Here is a 16,126-nt window from a genome sequence, read left to right on the forward strand (position 1 = left end):
GAGACTGACACGCTTCCTACTGCGCTAACTAGGCAACCACCAGATGTTTGTAGACAAGCTCAAAGCGGCAAAATGAAAAAATATATATACATTTTCTTTATTCCCACTTTTTCTTAGTCCATGACTCATTATACTTAGTAACTGCTCCCATATGGTCTAGCGGTTAGGATTCCTGGTTTTCACCCAGGTGGCCCGGGTTCGACTCCCGGTATGGGAAAAAACCTTTTACTAGTCTTGCACTTTCAAAGGTTGAGCGTTATAGGATAAAAGTGCTCTTTGTGGCCATAAATTCTAATTTATCTTTGTTTACCCATTCCTCCTCTTTTCACCAGATCCTATTTGAGCTTGAAAACTCAAATAATTCCTATTGTTCCCTTCTCACTCCAAGTCAACAACCCCTTTATCCTGTCAGTTTGGCTAATTTTCCTTTTTTTAATGAACTAGTTCCGCCAATAAATAAGAAACCATCAGACTATTTCACCCAATCTGATTGGGACTTTGCTTTAATATTGTTTCTTTTTAGGCAAGATCCTATTTTGGATTTAAAGCTCAAATCATTCCCATCTCTTCTACTCACTCAAAAATGACAAGGAAATCAACAACACTTTCCTCATATATTAAAAACGTTTCGGCAGAAAAACCCGATTTCCTGCATGAATGGAGGAAGACAAAAACTCACTGAACGGTGCCTCGTCTGAGGATCGAACTCACAACCTTCAGATTATTAGACTGACACGCTTCCTACTGCACTAACGAGGCAACCACCAGATGTTTGTAAACAATCTCAAAGCGGCAAAATGAAAAAATATATATAAATTTTCTTTATTCCCACTTTTTCTTAGTCCATGACTCATTACACTAAATAACTGCTCCCATATGGTCTAGCGGTTAGGATTCCTGGTTTTCACCCGTGTTGCCCGGGTTCGACTCCCGGTATGTGAAAGAACCTTTTACTAGTCTTGCACTTTCAAAGGTTGAGCGTTATAGGATAAAAGTGCTCTTTGTGGCCATAAATTCTAACTTATCTTTGTTTACCCATTCCTCCTCTTTTCACCAGATCCTATTTGAGCTTGAAAACTCAAATAATTCCTATTGTTCCCTTCTCACTCCAAGTCAACAACCCCTTTATCCTGTCAGTTTGGCTAATTTTCCTTTTTTTAATGAACTAGTTTCGCCAATAAATAAGAAACCATCAGACTATTTCACCCAATCTGATTGGGACTTTGCTTTAATATTGTTTCTTTTTAGGCAAGATCCTATTTTGGATTTAAAGCTCAAATCATTCCCATCTCTTCTACTCACTCAAAAATGACAAGGAAATCAACAACACTTTCCTCATATATTAAAAACGTTTCGGCAGAAAAACCCGATTTCCTGCATGAATGGAGGAAGACAAAAACTCACTGAACAGTGCCTCGTGTGAGGATCGAACTCACGACCTTCAGATTATGAGACTGACACGCTTCCTACTGCGCTAACTAGGCAACCACCAGATGTTTGTAGACAAGCTCAAAGCGGCAAAATGAAAAAATATATATACATTTTCTTTATTCCCACTTTTTCTTAGTCCATGACTCGTTATACTTAATAACTGCTCCCATATGGTCTAGCGGTTAAGATTCCTGGTTTTCACCCAGGTGGCCCGGGTTCGACTCCCGGTATGTGAAAGAACCTTTTACTAGTCTTGCACTTTCAAAGGTTGAGCGTTATAGGATAAAAGTGCTCTATGTGGCCATAAATTCTAACTTATCTTTGTTTACCCATTCCTCCTCTTTTCACCAGATCCTATTTGAGCTTGAAAACTCAAATAATTCCTATTGTTCCCTTCTCACTCCAAGTCAACAACCCCTTTATCCTGTCAGTTTGGCTAATTTTCCTTTTTTTAATGAACTAGTTTCGCCAATAAATAAGAAACCATCAGACTATTTCACCCAATCTGATTGGGACTTTGCTTTAATATTGTTTCTTTTTAGGCAAGATCCTATTTTGGATTTAAAGCTCAAATCATTCCCATCTCTTCTACTCACTCAAAAATGACAAGGAAATCAACAACACTTTCCTCATATATTAAAAACGTTTCGGCAGAAAAACCCGATTTCCTGCATGAATGGAGGAAGACAAAAACTCACGGAACAGTGCCTCGTGTGAGGATCGAACTCACGACCTTCAGATTATGAGACTGACACACTTCCTACTGCGCTAACTAGGCAACCACCAGATGTTTGTAGACAAGCTCAAAGCGGCAAAATGAAAAAATATATATACATTTTCTTTATTCCCACTTTTTCTTAGTCCATGACTCATTATACTTAATAACTGCTCCCATATGGTCTAGCGGATAGGATTCCTGGTTTTCACCCAGGTGGCCTGGGTTCGACTCCCGGTATGGGAAAAAACCATTTACTAGTCTTGCACTTTCAAAGGTTGAGCGTTATAGGATAAAAGTGCTCTTTGTGGCCATAAATTCTAACTTATCTTTGTTTACCCATTCCTCCTCTTTTCACCAGATCCTATTTGAGCTTGAAAACTCAAATAAATCCTATTGTTCCCTTCTCACTCCAAGTCAACAACCCCTTTATCCTGTCAGTTTGGCTAATTTTCCTTTTTTTATTGAACTAGTTTCGCCAATAAATAAGAAACCATCAGACTATTTCACCCAATCTGATTGGGACTTTGCTTTAATATTGTTTCTTTTTAGGCAAGATCCTATTTTGGATTTAAAGCTCAAATCATTCCCATCTCTTCTACTCACTCAAAAATGACAAGGAAATCAACAACACTTTCCTCATATATTAAAAACGTTTCGGAAGAAAAACCCGATTTCCTGCATGAATGGAGGAAGACAAAAACTCACTGAACAGTGCCTCGTGTGAGAACCGAACTCACGACTTTCAGATTATGAGACTGACACGCTTCCTACTGCGCTAACTAGGCAACCACCAGATGTTTGTAGACAAGCTCAAAGCGGCAAAATGAAAAAATATATATACATTTTCTTTATTCCCACTTTTTCTTAGTCCATGACTCATTACACTAAATAACTGCTCCCATATGGTCTAGCGGTTAGGATTCCTGGTTTTCACCCAGGTGGCCCGGGTTTGACTCCCGGTATGTGAAAGAACCTTTTACTAGTCTTGCACTTTCAAAGGTTGAGCGTTATAGGATAAAAGTGCTCTTTGTGGCCATAAATTCTAACTTATCTTTGTTTACCCATTCCTCCTCTTTTCACCAGATCCTATTTGAGCTTGAAAACTCAAATAATTCCTATTGTTCCCTTCTCACTCCAAGTCAACAACCCCTTTATCCTGTCAGTTTGGCTAATTTTCCTTTTTTTAATGAACTAGTTTCGCCAATAAATAAGAAACCATCAGACTATTTCACCCAATCTGATTGGGACTTTGCTTTAATATTGTTTCTTTTTAGGCAAGATCCTATTTTGGATTTAAAGCTCAAATCATTCCCATCTCTTCTACTCACTCAAAAATGACAAGGAAATCAACAACACTTTCCTCATATATTAAAAACGTTTCGGCAGAAAAACCCGATTTCCTGCATGAATGGAGGAAGACAAAAACTCACTGAACAGTGCCTCGTGTGAGGATCGAACTCACGACCTTCAGATTATGAGACTGACACGCTTCCTACTGCGCTAACTAGGCAACCACCAGATGTTTGTAGACAAGCTCAAAGCGGCAAAATGAAAAAATATATATACATTTTCTTTATTCCCACTTTTTCTTAGTCCATGACTCATTATACTTAATAACTGCTCCCATATGGTCTAGCGGTTAGGATTCCTGGCTTTCACCCAGGTGGCCTGGGTTCGACTCCCGGTATGGGAAAAAACCATCTACTAGTCTTGCACTTTCAAAGGTTGAGCGTTATAGGATAAAAGTGCTCTTTGTGGCCATAAATTCTAACTTATCTTTGTTTACCCATTCCTCCTCTTTTCACCAGATCCTATTTGAGCTTGAAAACTCAAATAATTCCTATTGTTCCCTTCTCACTCCAAGTCAACAACCCCTTTATCCTGTCAGTTTGGCTAATTTTCCTTTTTTTAATGAACTAGTTTCACCAATAAATAAGAAACCATCAGACTATTTCACCCAATCTGATTGGGACTTTGCTTTAATATTGTTTCTTTTTAGGCAAGACCCTATTTTGGATTTAAAGCTCAAATCATTCCCATCTCTTCTACTCACTCAAAAATGACAAGGAAATCAACAACACTTTCCTCATATATTAAAAACGTTTCGGCAGAAAAACCCGATTTCCTGCATGAATGGAGGAAGACAAAAACTCACTGAACAGTGCCTCGTGTGAGGATCGAACTCACGACCTTCAGATTATGAGACTTAATAACTGCTCCCATATGCTCTAGCGGTTAGGATTCCTGGTTTTCACCCAGGTGGCCCGGGTTCGACTCCCGGTATGGGAAAAAACCTTTTACTAGTCTTGCACTTTCAAAGGTTGAGCGTTATAGGATAAAAGTGCTCTTTGTGGCCATAAATTCTAACTTATCTTTGTTTACCCATTCCTCCTCTTTTCACCAGATCCTATTTGAGCTTGAAAACTCAAATAATTCCTATTGTTCCCTTCTCACTCCAAGTCAACAACCCCTTTATCCTGTCAGTTTGGCTAATTTTCCTTTTTTTAATGAACTAGTTTCGCCAATAAATAAGAAACCATCAGACTATTTCACCCAATCTGATTGGGACTTTGCTTTAATATTGTTTCTTTTTAGGCAAGATCCTATTTTGGATTTAAAGCTCAAATCATTCCCATCTCTTCTACTCACTCAAAAATGACAAGGAAATCAACAACACTTTCCTCATATATTAAAAACGTTTCGGAAGAAAAACCCGATTTCCTGCATGAATGGAGGAAGACAAAAACTCACTGAACAGTGCCTCGTGTGAGAACCGAACTCACGACTTTCAGATTATGAGACTGACACGCTTCCTACTGCGCTAACTAGGCAACCACCAGATGTTTGTAGACAAGCTCAAAGCGGCAAAATGAAAAAATATATATACATTTTCTTTATTCCCACTTTTTCTTAGTCCATGACTCATTATACTTAATAACTGCTCCCATATGGTCTAGCGGTTAGGATTCCTGGTTTTCACCCATGTTGCCCGGGTTCGACTCCCGGTATGTGAAAGAACCTTTTACTAGTCTTGCACTTTCAAAGGTTGAGCGTTATAGGATAAAAGTGCTCTTTGTGGCCATAAATTCTAACTTATCTTTGTTTACCCATTCCTCCTCTTTTCACCAGATCCTATTTGAGCTTGAAAACTCAAATAATTCCTATTGTTCCCTTCTCACTCCAAGTCAACAACCCCTTTATCCTGTCAGTTTGGCTAATTTTCCTTTTTTTAATGAACTAGTTTCGCCAATAAATAAGAAACCATCAGACTATTTCACCCAATCTGATTGGGACTTTGCTTTAATATTGTTTCTTTTTAGGCAAGATCCTATTTTGGATTTAAAGCTCAAATCATTCCCATCTCTTCTACTCACTCAAAAATGACAAGGAAATCAACAACACTTTCCTCATATATTAACCCCTTCCCGCCATTGGACGTATATGTACGTCCTGGAAAGCATTGACTTCCCGCAAAATGCCGTACAATGTTTGGCACCGGCTCAGAAGCTGAGTCGGTGCCATCATCACCGGATCTCAGCTGTATCTTACAGCTGACATCCGACTGTAACGGTGGTGACCGGACTAGGTTAACCCCTTCCCGCCCTAGCCACTTTTGACCTTCCTGACAGAGCCTCATTTTTCAAATCTGACATGTTCACTTTATGTGGTAATAACTCTGGAATGCTTTCACCTATCCAAGCGATTCTGAGATTGTTTTCTCGTGACACATTGCACTTTAAGTTACTAGCAAAATTTGCTCGATATGTTCTATATTTAATTGTGAAAAACACCGAAAATTAGAGAAAAATTGCAAAAATTAGCATTTTTCTCAATTTAAATGTATCTGCTTGTAAGACAGGCAGTTATACCACACAAAATGGTTGCTAATTAACATCACCCATATGTCTACTTTAGATTGGCATCATTTTTTGAACATCCTTTTATTTTTCTATGACATCACAAGGCTTACAACTTTAGCAGCAATTTCTCACATTTTCAAGAAAATGCCAAAAGGCCATTTTTACAGGGGCCAGTTCAGTTGTGAAGTGGCTTTGAGGGCCTTATATATTAGAAACCCCCAAAAAGTCACCCCATTTTAAAAACTTCACCCCTCAAAGTATTCAAAACAGCATTTAGAAAATGTCTTAACCCTTTACACATTTCACAGGAATTAAAGCAAAGTAGAGGTGGAATTTACAAATTTCATATTTATTGGCAGAAATAAATTTTTAATACTATTTTTTTATTACACAGAAGGTTTTAGCAGAGAAATTCAACTCAATATTTGTTGCCCAGTTTCTGCAGTTTTAGGAAATATCCCACATGTGGTCGTAGCGTGCTACTGGAATGAAGCACAGGCCTCAGAAGCAAAGGAACACCTAGTGGATTTTGGGGCCTTATTTTGTTAGAAGGGCTCTTGCAGTGACAAAACAGTACAAATCACCCAAAAGTGACCCCATCTGGGAAACTAGACACCTCAAGGAAATTATCTAGGGGTATGGTGAGCATTTTGACCGCACAGGTTTTTTACAGAATTTATTGGAAGTAGGCCGTGAAAATTAAAATCAACATTTATTCAAAGAAAATTTAGGTTTAGCCATTTTTTTCTCATTTCCACAAGGACTGAAGGAGAAAAAGCACCGTAAAATTTGTAAAGCAATTTCTCCCGAGTAAAACAATACCCCACATGTGGTAATAAACGGATATTTGAACACAGGGCAGGGCTTAGAAGGGATGGAGTGCCATTTGGCTTTGGGAGATCACATTTAGCAGGAATGGTTTGAGAGGCCTTGTCACATTTACAAAGCCCCTGAGGGGACAAAACAGTGGAAACCCCCCACAAGTGACCCCATCTGGGAAACTAGACACCTCAAGGAAATTATCTAGGGGTATGGTGAGCATTTTGACCGCACAGGTTTTTTACAGAATTTATTGGAAGTAGGCCGTGAAAATTAAAATCAACATTTATTCAAAGAAAATTTAGGTTTAGCCATTTTTTTCTCATTTCCACAAGGACTGAAGGAGAAAAAGCACCGTAAAATTTGTAAAGCAATTTCTCCCGAGTAAAACAATACCCCACATGTGGTAATAAACGGATATTTGAACACAGGGCAGGGCTTAGAAGGGATGGAGTGCCATTTGGCTTTGGGAGATCACATTTAGCAGGAATGGTTTGAGAGGCCTTGTCACATTTACAAAGCCCCTGAGGGGACAAAACAGTGGAAACCCCCCACAAGTGACCCCATCTGGGAAACTAGACACCTCAAGGAAATTATCTAGGGGTATGGTGAGCATTTTGACCGCACAGGTTTTTTACAGAATTTATTGGAAGTAGGCCGTGAAAATTAAAATCAACATTTATTCAAAGAAAATTTAGGTTTAGCCATTTTTTTCTCATTTCCACAAGGACTGAAGGAGAAAAAGCACCGTAAAATTTGTAAAGCAATTTCTCCCGAGTAAAACAATACCCCACATGTGGTAATAAACGGATATTTGAACACAGGGCAGGGCTTAGAAGGGATGGAGTGCCATTTGGCTTTGGGAGATCACATTTAGCAGGAATGGTTTGAGAGGCCTTGTCACATTTACAAAGCCCCTGAGGGGACAAAACAGTGGAAACCCCCCACAAGTGACCCCATCTGGGAAACTAGACACCTCAAGGAAATTATCTAGGGGTATGGTGAGCATTTTGACCGCACAGGTTTTTTACAGAATTTATTGGAAGTAGGCCGTGAAAATTAAAATCAACATTTATTCAAAGAAAATTTAGGTTTAGCCATTTTTTTCTCATTTCCACAAGGACTGAAGGAGAAAAAGCACCGTAAAATTTGTAAAGCAATTTCTCCCGAGTAAAACAATACCCCACATGTGGTAATAAACGGATATTTGAATACAGGGCAGGGCTTAGAAGGGATGGAGTGCCATTTGGCTTTGGGAGATCACATTTAGCAGGAATGGTTTGAGAGGCCTTGTCACATTTACAAAGCCCCTGAGGGGACAAAACAGTGAAAACCCCCCACAAGTGACCCCATTTCGGAAACTACACCCATTGAGGAAATTATCTAGGGGTATAGTGAGAATTTTTAGTTTTGTTTTAGGTGTTTTTTTTACAATTTTTAAATGATCAAATTTTAAATGGGGCTGGTCAGTAGAAAAATTAATAATTGGTCATGGCCAGTATGGGAGACAGAAAAGGTGAATAATGAATAAATAAATTAAAAATCCAAGGAGGTATGATAAATTTTGAAACATTGTTTCATGCACAGGCCGGGATTTGTGGGACATGTCTCACAATGGTATGTGGTGTCCTTACGAATGCCTCGCTTGGCACACACACGGCATTTTTTTTGGGGCTTCTTTTTTTTTTCAGTGGGGGGGATTTCTGTGGGGAAATGCTGGCCGGGAATTATCCTACTGACGGAAGAGCCAGATGAACTGCCCTCTCCTTCCTGGTTACCAAACATCAGGGACTTTATGACCTTTTCCTGAAATTGCAGGAACGTACCTCCACTGCTGGCATATCTATAGAGGACAAAGGCGTTGTATAAAGCCATCTGTGTAAGATGCACAGACAGCTTCTTATACCATACTCTGGTCTTGCGCATGGCGTTGTATGGTTTTATAACCTGGTCGGACAGGTCAACGCCACCCATATACTTGTTGTACTCCTGTACACAATATGGTTTTGGGACTTGGGAAGTGGATCCACGTACAGGGACTAGGCTGCATCTGCTGTCGTGTATGCTGGTCAGTATAAGGACGTCCCTTTTATCCTTATACTTTAGGAGGAGCAGATTGTCGCAGCAGAAAGCTTTGCTCTCTCCTAATTTTAGGATCTGACCCAGCAATGTTTTGGGGAGGCCCTTCTTATTTTTGCGGATTGTTCCGCATGCCAAGGTGGATCTGGACAAGAGAACTTTTACTAAGGGGACACTGTTATAAAAGTTGTCCAGATAAAGATGATAGCCTTTCCCAAGTAAAGGATGGATAAGATCCCATACGATATTTCCACTAATTCCAAGGAAAGGGGGGCATTCTGGGGGATCTATATGAGAGTCTTTTCCCTCATAGACCCTAAAGGAGTAGGTGTAACCGGTGGCACTTTCGCACAGCTTGTAGAGCTTTATGCCGTACCGGGCTCTTTTATTGGGTAGATACTGCCTGAAGTGCAGTCTACCCTTGAAGCTGACTAGGGATTCATCTACCGAAATATTTTGCTGGGGGGTATAAACGTGGGAAAAAATTTGGGAGTAGTGGGCAATCAATGGTCGTATTTTATATAGCCTATCAAAATTTGGGGCCTGTGGGGGTGGGCACTGGCTATTATCATTATAATGAAGGAATTTCAGGATGGCTTCGAAGCGCTTCCTTGGCATTACTGTGCGGTAAATGGGGGTGTTATATAAAATATCAAGGGACCAATAGTCTCTAATCCTAGGCTTTTTTATTAGGCCAAAACTTAAAAATATGCCCCAAAACTTCCTCAATTCCACTAGGTTTGTGGGGGTCCAATTTTGGCTTCTCCCATAATAAGAGTCAGGGTTCTGGGCGATAAATTGTTCCGCATAGATGTTGGTCTGCTGGACCATTAACGCTAAAAGGGAGTCTGAAAAAAAAAGGTTAAAATAATCAATGGGGCTGAAACCCGTCATTTCAATTTGAATGCCTGAGCGGGCTGTAAACTCAGGCACCTGGGGGGTATAATTCTCTGCAGCTTCCCAGGTCAGCTCAGGCAGATCAGGAACTACGGCTCTTCTACGCCGACTGGGGGGTGCAGATTCAGAGTCACTAGATGCAGAGGAAGATGGAAGCACGAACTGCTCCTCACCTTCACTTGCGCTGTCCGTGTCGGAACACAGCATTGCAGATGCTTCCTCGGCTGAAAAGACTCTTTTGGCCATACTGAAAAACTTGTGCTACCTAACTAACTAAAAACAGGTTAGTGGGCACAAAAGGGCAGAAAAGCGGCAGATCGCTGGTTTTTTTGAACTTACGCACTGTATTTATTCCTGTCTCCGTCTCTCACAAGCTCTCTGACAGGAAAGAGCTTGTCAGAGACGGAGATGCCGGCAAACCACTGCTCCTGCGCTGTGATTGGCCTGTCAGTACTGACCAATCACAGCTCGTTTCCGGCACAGGGACCACTCTGATTGGTCCTGTTTGAATCCTGCTTTGTGATCGGGACGCTGTCACCATGTCTGTTGACATGGTGACAGTTTGAAGCTTGGGCATGCACAGCTTCCCCATGGCTCCTCTATCCCCCCCACGGGTGCAATAGGCAGGCACCACTGCTACTGCGCTGTGATTGGCCTGTCAGTACTGACCAATCACAGCTCGTTTCCGGCACAGGGACCACTCTGATTGGTCCTGTTTGAATCCTGCTTTGCGATCGGGACACTGTCACCATGTCTGTTGACATGGTGACAGTTTGAAGCTTGGGCATGCACAGCTTCCCCATGGCTCCTCTATTCCCCCCACGGGTGCAATAGGCAGGCAACACTGCTCCTGCGCTATGATTGGCCTGTCAGTACTGACCAATCACAGCTCGTTTCCGGCACAGGGACCACTCTGATTGGTCCTGTTTGAATCCTGCTTTGCGATCGGGACGCTGTCACCATGTCTGTTGACATGGTGACAGTTTGAAGCTTGGGCATGCACAGCTTCCCCATGGCTCCTCTATTCCCCCCACGGGTGCAATAGGCAGGCAACACTGCTCCTGCGCTATGATTGGCCTGTCAGTACTGACCAATCACAGCTCGTTTCCGGCACAGGGACCACTCTGATTGGTCCTGTTTGAATCCTGCTTTGCGATCGGGACGCTGTCACCATGTCTGTTGACATGGTGACAGTTTGAAGCTTGGGCATGCACAGCTTCCCCATGGCTCCTCTATTCCCCCCACGGGTGCAATAGGCAGGCAACACTGCTCCTGCGCTATGATTGGCATGTCAGTACTGACCAATCACAGCTCGTTTCCGGCACAGGGACCACTCTGATTGGTCCTGTTTGAATCCTGCTTTGCGATCGGGACGCTGTCACCATGTCTGTTGACATGGTGACAGTTTGAAGCTTGGGCATGCACAGCTTCCCCATGGCTCCTCTATTCCCCCACGGGTGCAAAAGGCAGGCACACGCCGCTCATACTCGGAACTGGCTCCCGGCCGCTTTCGGAAGGAGACGCCGACGTGGCCTTGCTCGTGCAACTCCAGGTGGGCTTGAGGCTTCCGAAAATGCCATAAAAAAAAAAAGATTTTTTTATTATGAAGGTAGAAAAATCAGCGGGACCGACCCGCGAGCGAAGCCGACGGGGAGTTCCAGGAGGTCGGCATGAGTTGGCCGTGCATACCGCTAAAGCCCTCAAACTCCGAGGCTGGCGCTGAGGAGCTCATACACGGCTGCAACCGGGCTGGCACGGCTTCCCCATGGCTCCTCTATCCCCCCAAGGATGCCATAGGCAGGCACACGCCGCTCATACCCGGAGCGGGCACACCGCCGCTGACATGCATCCTTCGCGGACCGGAAGTGCTTGTCAGCCGGCTGGACACAACGGGACTCGCCGCGGGCGCTGTGGAGCTCCCACAAGGAAGCTGCCGGCATGTACAAGCTCCCCAGGGGCCCCTCTATCCCCCCACGGGTGCAAAAGGCAGGCACACGCCGCTCATACTCGGAACTGGCTCCCGGCCGCTTTCGGAAGGAGACGCCGACGTGGCCTTGCTCGTGCAACTCCAGGTGGGCTTGAGGCTTCCGAAAATGCCATAAAAAAAAAAAGATTTTTTTATTATGAAGGTAGAAAAATCAGCGGGACCGACCCGCGAGCGAAGCCGACGGGGAGTTCCAGGAGGTCGGCATGAGTTGGCCGTGCATACCGCTAAAGCCCTCAAACTCCGAGGCTGGCGCTGAGGAGCTCATACACGGCTGCAACCGGGCTGGCACGGCTTCCCCATGGCTCCTCTATCCCCCCAAGGATGCCATAGGCAGGCACACACCGCTCATACCCGGAGCGGGCACACCGCCGCTGACATGCATCCTTCGCGGACCGGAAGTGCTTGTCAGCCGGCTGGACACAACGGGACTCGCCGCGGGCGCTGTGGAGCTCCCACAAGGAAGCTGCCGGCATGTACAAGCTCCCCAGGGGCCCCTCTATCCCCCCACGGGTGCAAAAGGCAGGCACACGCCGCTCATACTCGGAACTGGCTCCCGGCCGCTTTCGGAAGGAGACGCCGACGTGGCCTTGCTCGTGCAACTCCAGGTGGGCTTGAGGCTTCCGAAAATGCCATAAAAAAAAAAAGATTTTTTTATTATGAAGGTAGAAAAATCAGCGGGACCGACCCGCGAGCGAAGCCGACGGGGAGTTCCAGGAGGTCGGCATGAGTTGGCCGTGCATACCGCTAAAGCCCTCAAACTCCGAGGCTGGCGCTGAGGAGCTCATACACGGCTGCAACCGGGCTGGCACGGCTTCCCCATGGCTCCTCTATCCCCCCAAGGATGCCATAGGCAGGCACACGCCGCTCATACCCGGAGCGGGCACACCGCCGCTGACATGCATCCTTCGCGGACCGGAAGTGCTTGTCAGCCGGCTGGACACAACGGGACTCGCCGCGGGCGCTGTGGAGCTCCCACAAGGAAGCTGCCGGCATGTACAAGCTCCCCAGGGGCCCCTCTATCCCCCCACGGGTGCAAAAGGCAGGCACACGCCGCTCATACTCGGAACTGGCTCCCGGCCGCTTTCGGAAGGAGACGCCGACGTGGCCTTGCTCGTGCAACTCCAGGTGGGCTTGAGGCTTCCGAAAATGCCATAAAAAAAAAAAGATTTTTTTATTATGAAGGTAGAAAAATCAGCGGGACCGACCCGCGAGCGAGGCCGACGGGGACTTCCAGGAGGTCGGCATGACTTTGCCGCTCATACCGCTCTTGCCCTGGAAGTCCACAAGGGGCGCTGCGGAGCTCGTACACGGCTGCCCCCGGTCTTGCACAGCTTCCCCATGGCTCCTGTATCCCCCCCCCCCACGGGTGCAGGCACACACCGCTCATACACTCTGGAGCTGGCTGACAGCCCAGCTGACATGCCACCTCCTAGCCGACCGGAAGTACATGTCAGGCGGCTTGGGACATAGTGGGACCCCCCCCCCCCCGCTGGCGCTGAGGAGCTCATACACTGTTGCCCCCGGGCATGCACAGCTTGCACACGGCTCCTCTACCCTGGGCTGCAATGGGCAGCACACGCCGCTCATACACTCTGGAGCTGGCTGACAGCAACTGCTGCTGATAATGATGATGACGATAATGTGCAAAGGGTTATCTATCGGCGGACAGTGTCACACTCTGGCCCTGGAACTGTGCCCCGGCCTGCCTCTGCTGCTCATTACCGCCTCTGACATTTTTTGAACATACCCCACTTTCACTTGATTTTAAATGTGTCACTTTCAGTAGCAGAAATGTCATTCTTTGACATTTGGGCCTTTTTATTTTCACTGCTGTTGGGTCACCAAATGGATCTCCTTATCTCGAGGCCTAGTCCTCTCCCCACCGCCCTGGAACTCTGCCCCGGCCTACGCTGCGTGCCGTCACACTCTGGCCCTGGAACTGTGCCCCGGCCTATGCTGCCTGCCGTCACACTCTGGCCCTGGAACTCTGCCCCGGCCTGTGCTGCCGTCACACTCTGGCCCTGGAACTGTGCCCACGGCCTGCCTCTGCTGCTCATTACCGCCTCTGACATTTTTGAACGTACCCCACTTTAACTTGATTTTAAATGTTTCACTTTCAGTATCAAAAATGTCATTCTTTGAAATTTGGGCCTTTTTATTTCCACTGCTGCTTGGTCACCAAATGGATCACCTTATCTCGAGGCCTAGTCCTCTCCCCACCGCCCTGGAACTCTGCCCCGGCCTACGCTGCCTGCCGTCACACTCTGGCCCTGGAACTGTGCCCCGGCCTATGCTGCCTGCCGTCACACTCTGGCCCTGGAGCTCTGCCCCGGCCTGTGCTGCCGTCACACTCTGGCCCTGGAACTATGCCCCGGCCTGCCCCTGCTGTTCACCACCGCCTCTGACATTTTTGAACGTACTCCACTTTCACTTGATTTTAAATGGTTCACTTTCAGTATCAAAAATGTCATTCTTTGACATTTGGGCCTTTTTATTTTCACTGCTGTTTGGTCACCAAATGGATCTCCTTAGATCGAGGCCTAGTCCTCTCCCCACTGCCCTGGAACTCTGCCCCGGCCTACGCTGCCTGCCGTGACACCCCTGGCCCTGGAACTCTGCCCCGGCCTACCTCTGCTGTTCACTACCGCCTCTGACATTTTTGAACATACCCCACTTTAACTTGATTTTAAATGTGTCACTTTCAAATGTTTCACTTTCAGTTGCAGAAATGGCATTCTTTGACATTTGGGCCTTTTCATTTTCACTGCTGCTTGGTCACCAAATGGATCCCCTTGGATTGAGGCCTAGTCCTCTCCCCACCGCCCTGGAACTCTTCCCCGGCCTACGCTGCCTGCCGTGACACCCCTGGCCCTGGAACTCTGCCCCGGCCTACCTCTGCTGTTCACTACCGCCTCTGACATTTTTGAACATACCCCACTTTAACTTGATTTTAAATGTGTCACTTTCAAATGTTTCACTTTCAGTTGCAGAAATGGCATTCTTTGACATTTGGGCCTTTTCATTTTCACTGCTGCTTGGTCACCAAATGGATCCCCTTGGATTGAGGCCTAGTCCTCTCCCCACCGCCCTGGAACTCTTCCCCGGCCTACGCTGCCTGCCGTGACACCCCTGGCCCTGGAACTCTGCCCCGGCCTACCTCTGCTGTTCACTACCGCCTCTGACATTTTTGAACATACCCCACTTTAACTTGATTTTAAATGTGTCACTTTCAAATGTTTCACTTTCAGTTGCAGAAATGGCATTCTTTGACATTTGGGCCTTTTTATTTTCACTGCTGCTTGGTCACCAAATGGATCTCCTTGGATTGAGGCCTAGTCCTCTCCCCACCGCCCTGGAACTCTGCCCCGGCCTACGCTGCCTGCCGTCACACCCCTGGCCCTGGAACTCTGCCCCGGCCTGCCCTTGCTGTTCACCACCGCCTCTGACATTTTTGAACATACCCCACTTTAACTTGATTTTAAATGTTTCACTTTTAAATGTTTCACTTTCAGTAGCAGAAATGGCATTCTTTGACATTTGGGCCTTTTTATTTTCACTGCTGCTTGGTCACCAAATGGATCTCCTTGGATTGAGGCCTAGTCCTCTCACCCACCGCCCTGGAACTCTGCCCGCCGTCACACCCCTGGCCCTGGAACTCTGCCCCGGCCTGCCTCTGCTGCTCATTACCGTCTCTGACATTTCTGAACATACCCCACTTTAACTTGATTTTAAATGTTTCACTTTCAGTATTAAAAGTGTCATTCTTTGACATTTGGGCCTTTTTATTTTCACTGCTGTTTGGTCACCAAATGGATCTCCTTACCTACCAGCAATCACCCTGGTTCTCTGGCTGGGCATGGGGATGCAAGTTGCTCCCGCTGACCCCCTTCCACCCCACCGGGACCTACCTGCAATCACTCTGGAACTCTGGCTGGGCATAGGGACACAGGTTGGTCCCGCTGCCCCCCCTTCCACCCCACCGGGACCTACCTGCAATCACCCTGGAACTCTGGCTGGGCATGGGGATGCGGTTTGCTCCCGCTGACCCCCTTCCACCCCACCGGGACCTACCTGCAATCACTCTGGAACTCTGGCTGGGCATAGGGACACAGGTTGGTCCCGCTGCCCCCCCTTCCACCCCACCGGGACCTACCAGCAATCACCCTGGTTCTCTGGCTGGGCATGGGGATGCAAGTTGCTCCCGCTGACCCCCTTCCACCCCACCGGGACCTACCTGCAATCACTCTGGAACTCTGGCTGGGCATAGGGACACAGGTTGGTCCCGCTGCCCCCCCCTTCCACCCCACCGGGACCTACCTGCAATCACTCTGGAAC

At 46.1% G+C, this 16,126-nt stretch overlaps 4 non-coding genes across 4 annotated transcripts; all 4 read left to right on the forward strand.

Annotated features, from left to right (window-relative positions):
• Positions 1–145: 145 nt before the first annotated feature.
• TRNAE-UUC (transfer RNA glutamic acid (anticodon UUC)) lies at positions 146–217 on the forward strand. The gene has a single exon. It is a non-coding gene; the product is annotated as a tRNA-Glu (tRNA).
• A 2,103-nt stretch (positions 218–2,320) lies between these two features.
• On the forward strand, positions 2,321–2,392 carry TRNAE-UUC (transfer RNA glutamic acid (anticodon UUC)). The gene has a single exon. It is a non-coding gene; the product is annotated as a tRNA-Glu (tRNA).
• Positions 2,393–3,770: 1,378 nt separating this feature from the next.
• On the forward strand, positions 3,771–3,842 carry TRNAE-UUC (transfer RNA glutamic acid (anticodon UUC)). Its single transcript has one exon. It is a non-coding gene; the product is annotated as a tRNA-Glu (tRNA).
• A 524-nt stretch (positions 3,843–4,366) lies between these two features.
• TRNAE-UUC (transfer RNA glutamic acid (anticodon UUC)) lies at positions 4,367–4,438 on the forward strand. The gene has a single exon. It is a non-coding gene; the product is annotated as a tRNA-Glu (tRNA).
• The last annotated feature ends 11,688 nt before the right edge of the window (positions 4,439–16,126 follow it).

Source organism: Rhinoderma darwinii, chromosome 3 (genome assembly GCF_050947455.1).
Source record: "Rhinoderma darwinii isolate aRhiDar2 chromosome 3, aRhiDar2.hap1, whole genome shotgun sequence".
NCBI classification, from domain to species: domain Eukaryota; kingdom Metazoa; phylum Chordata; class Amphibia; order Anura; family Rhinodermatidae; genus Rhinoderma; species Rhinoderma darwinii.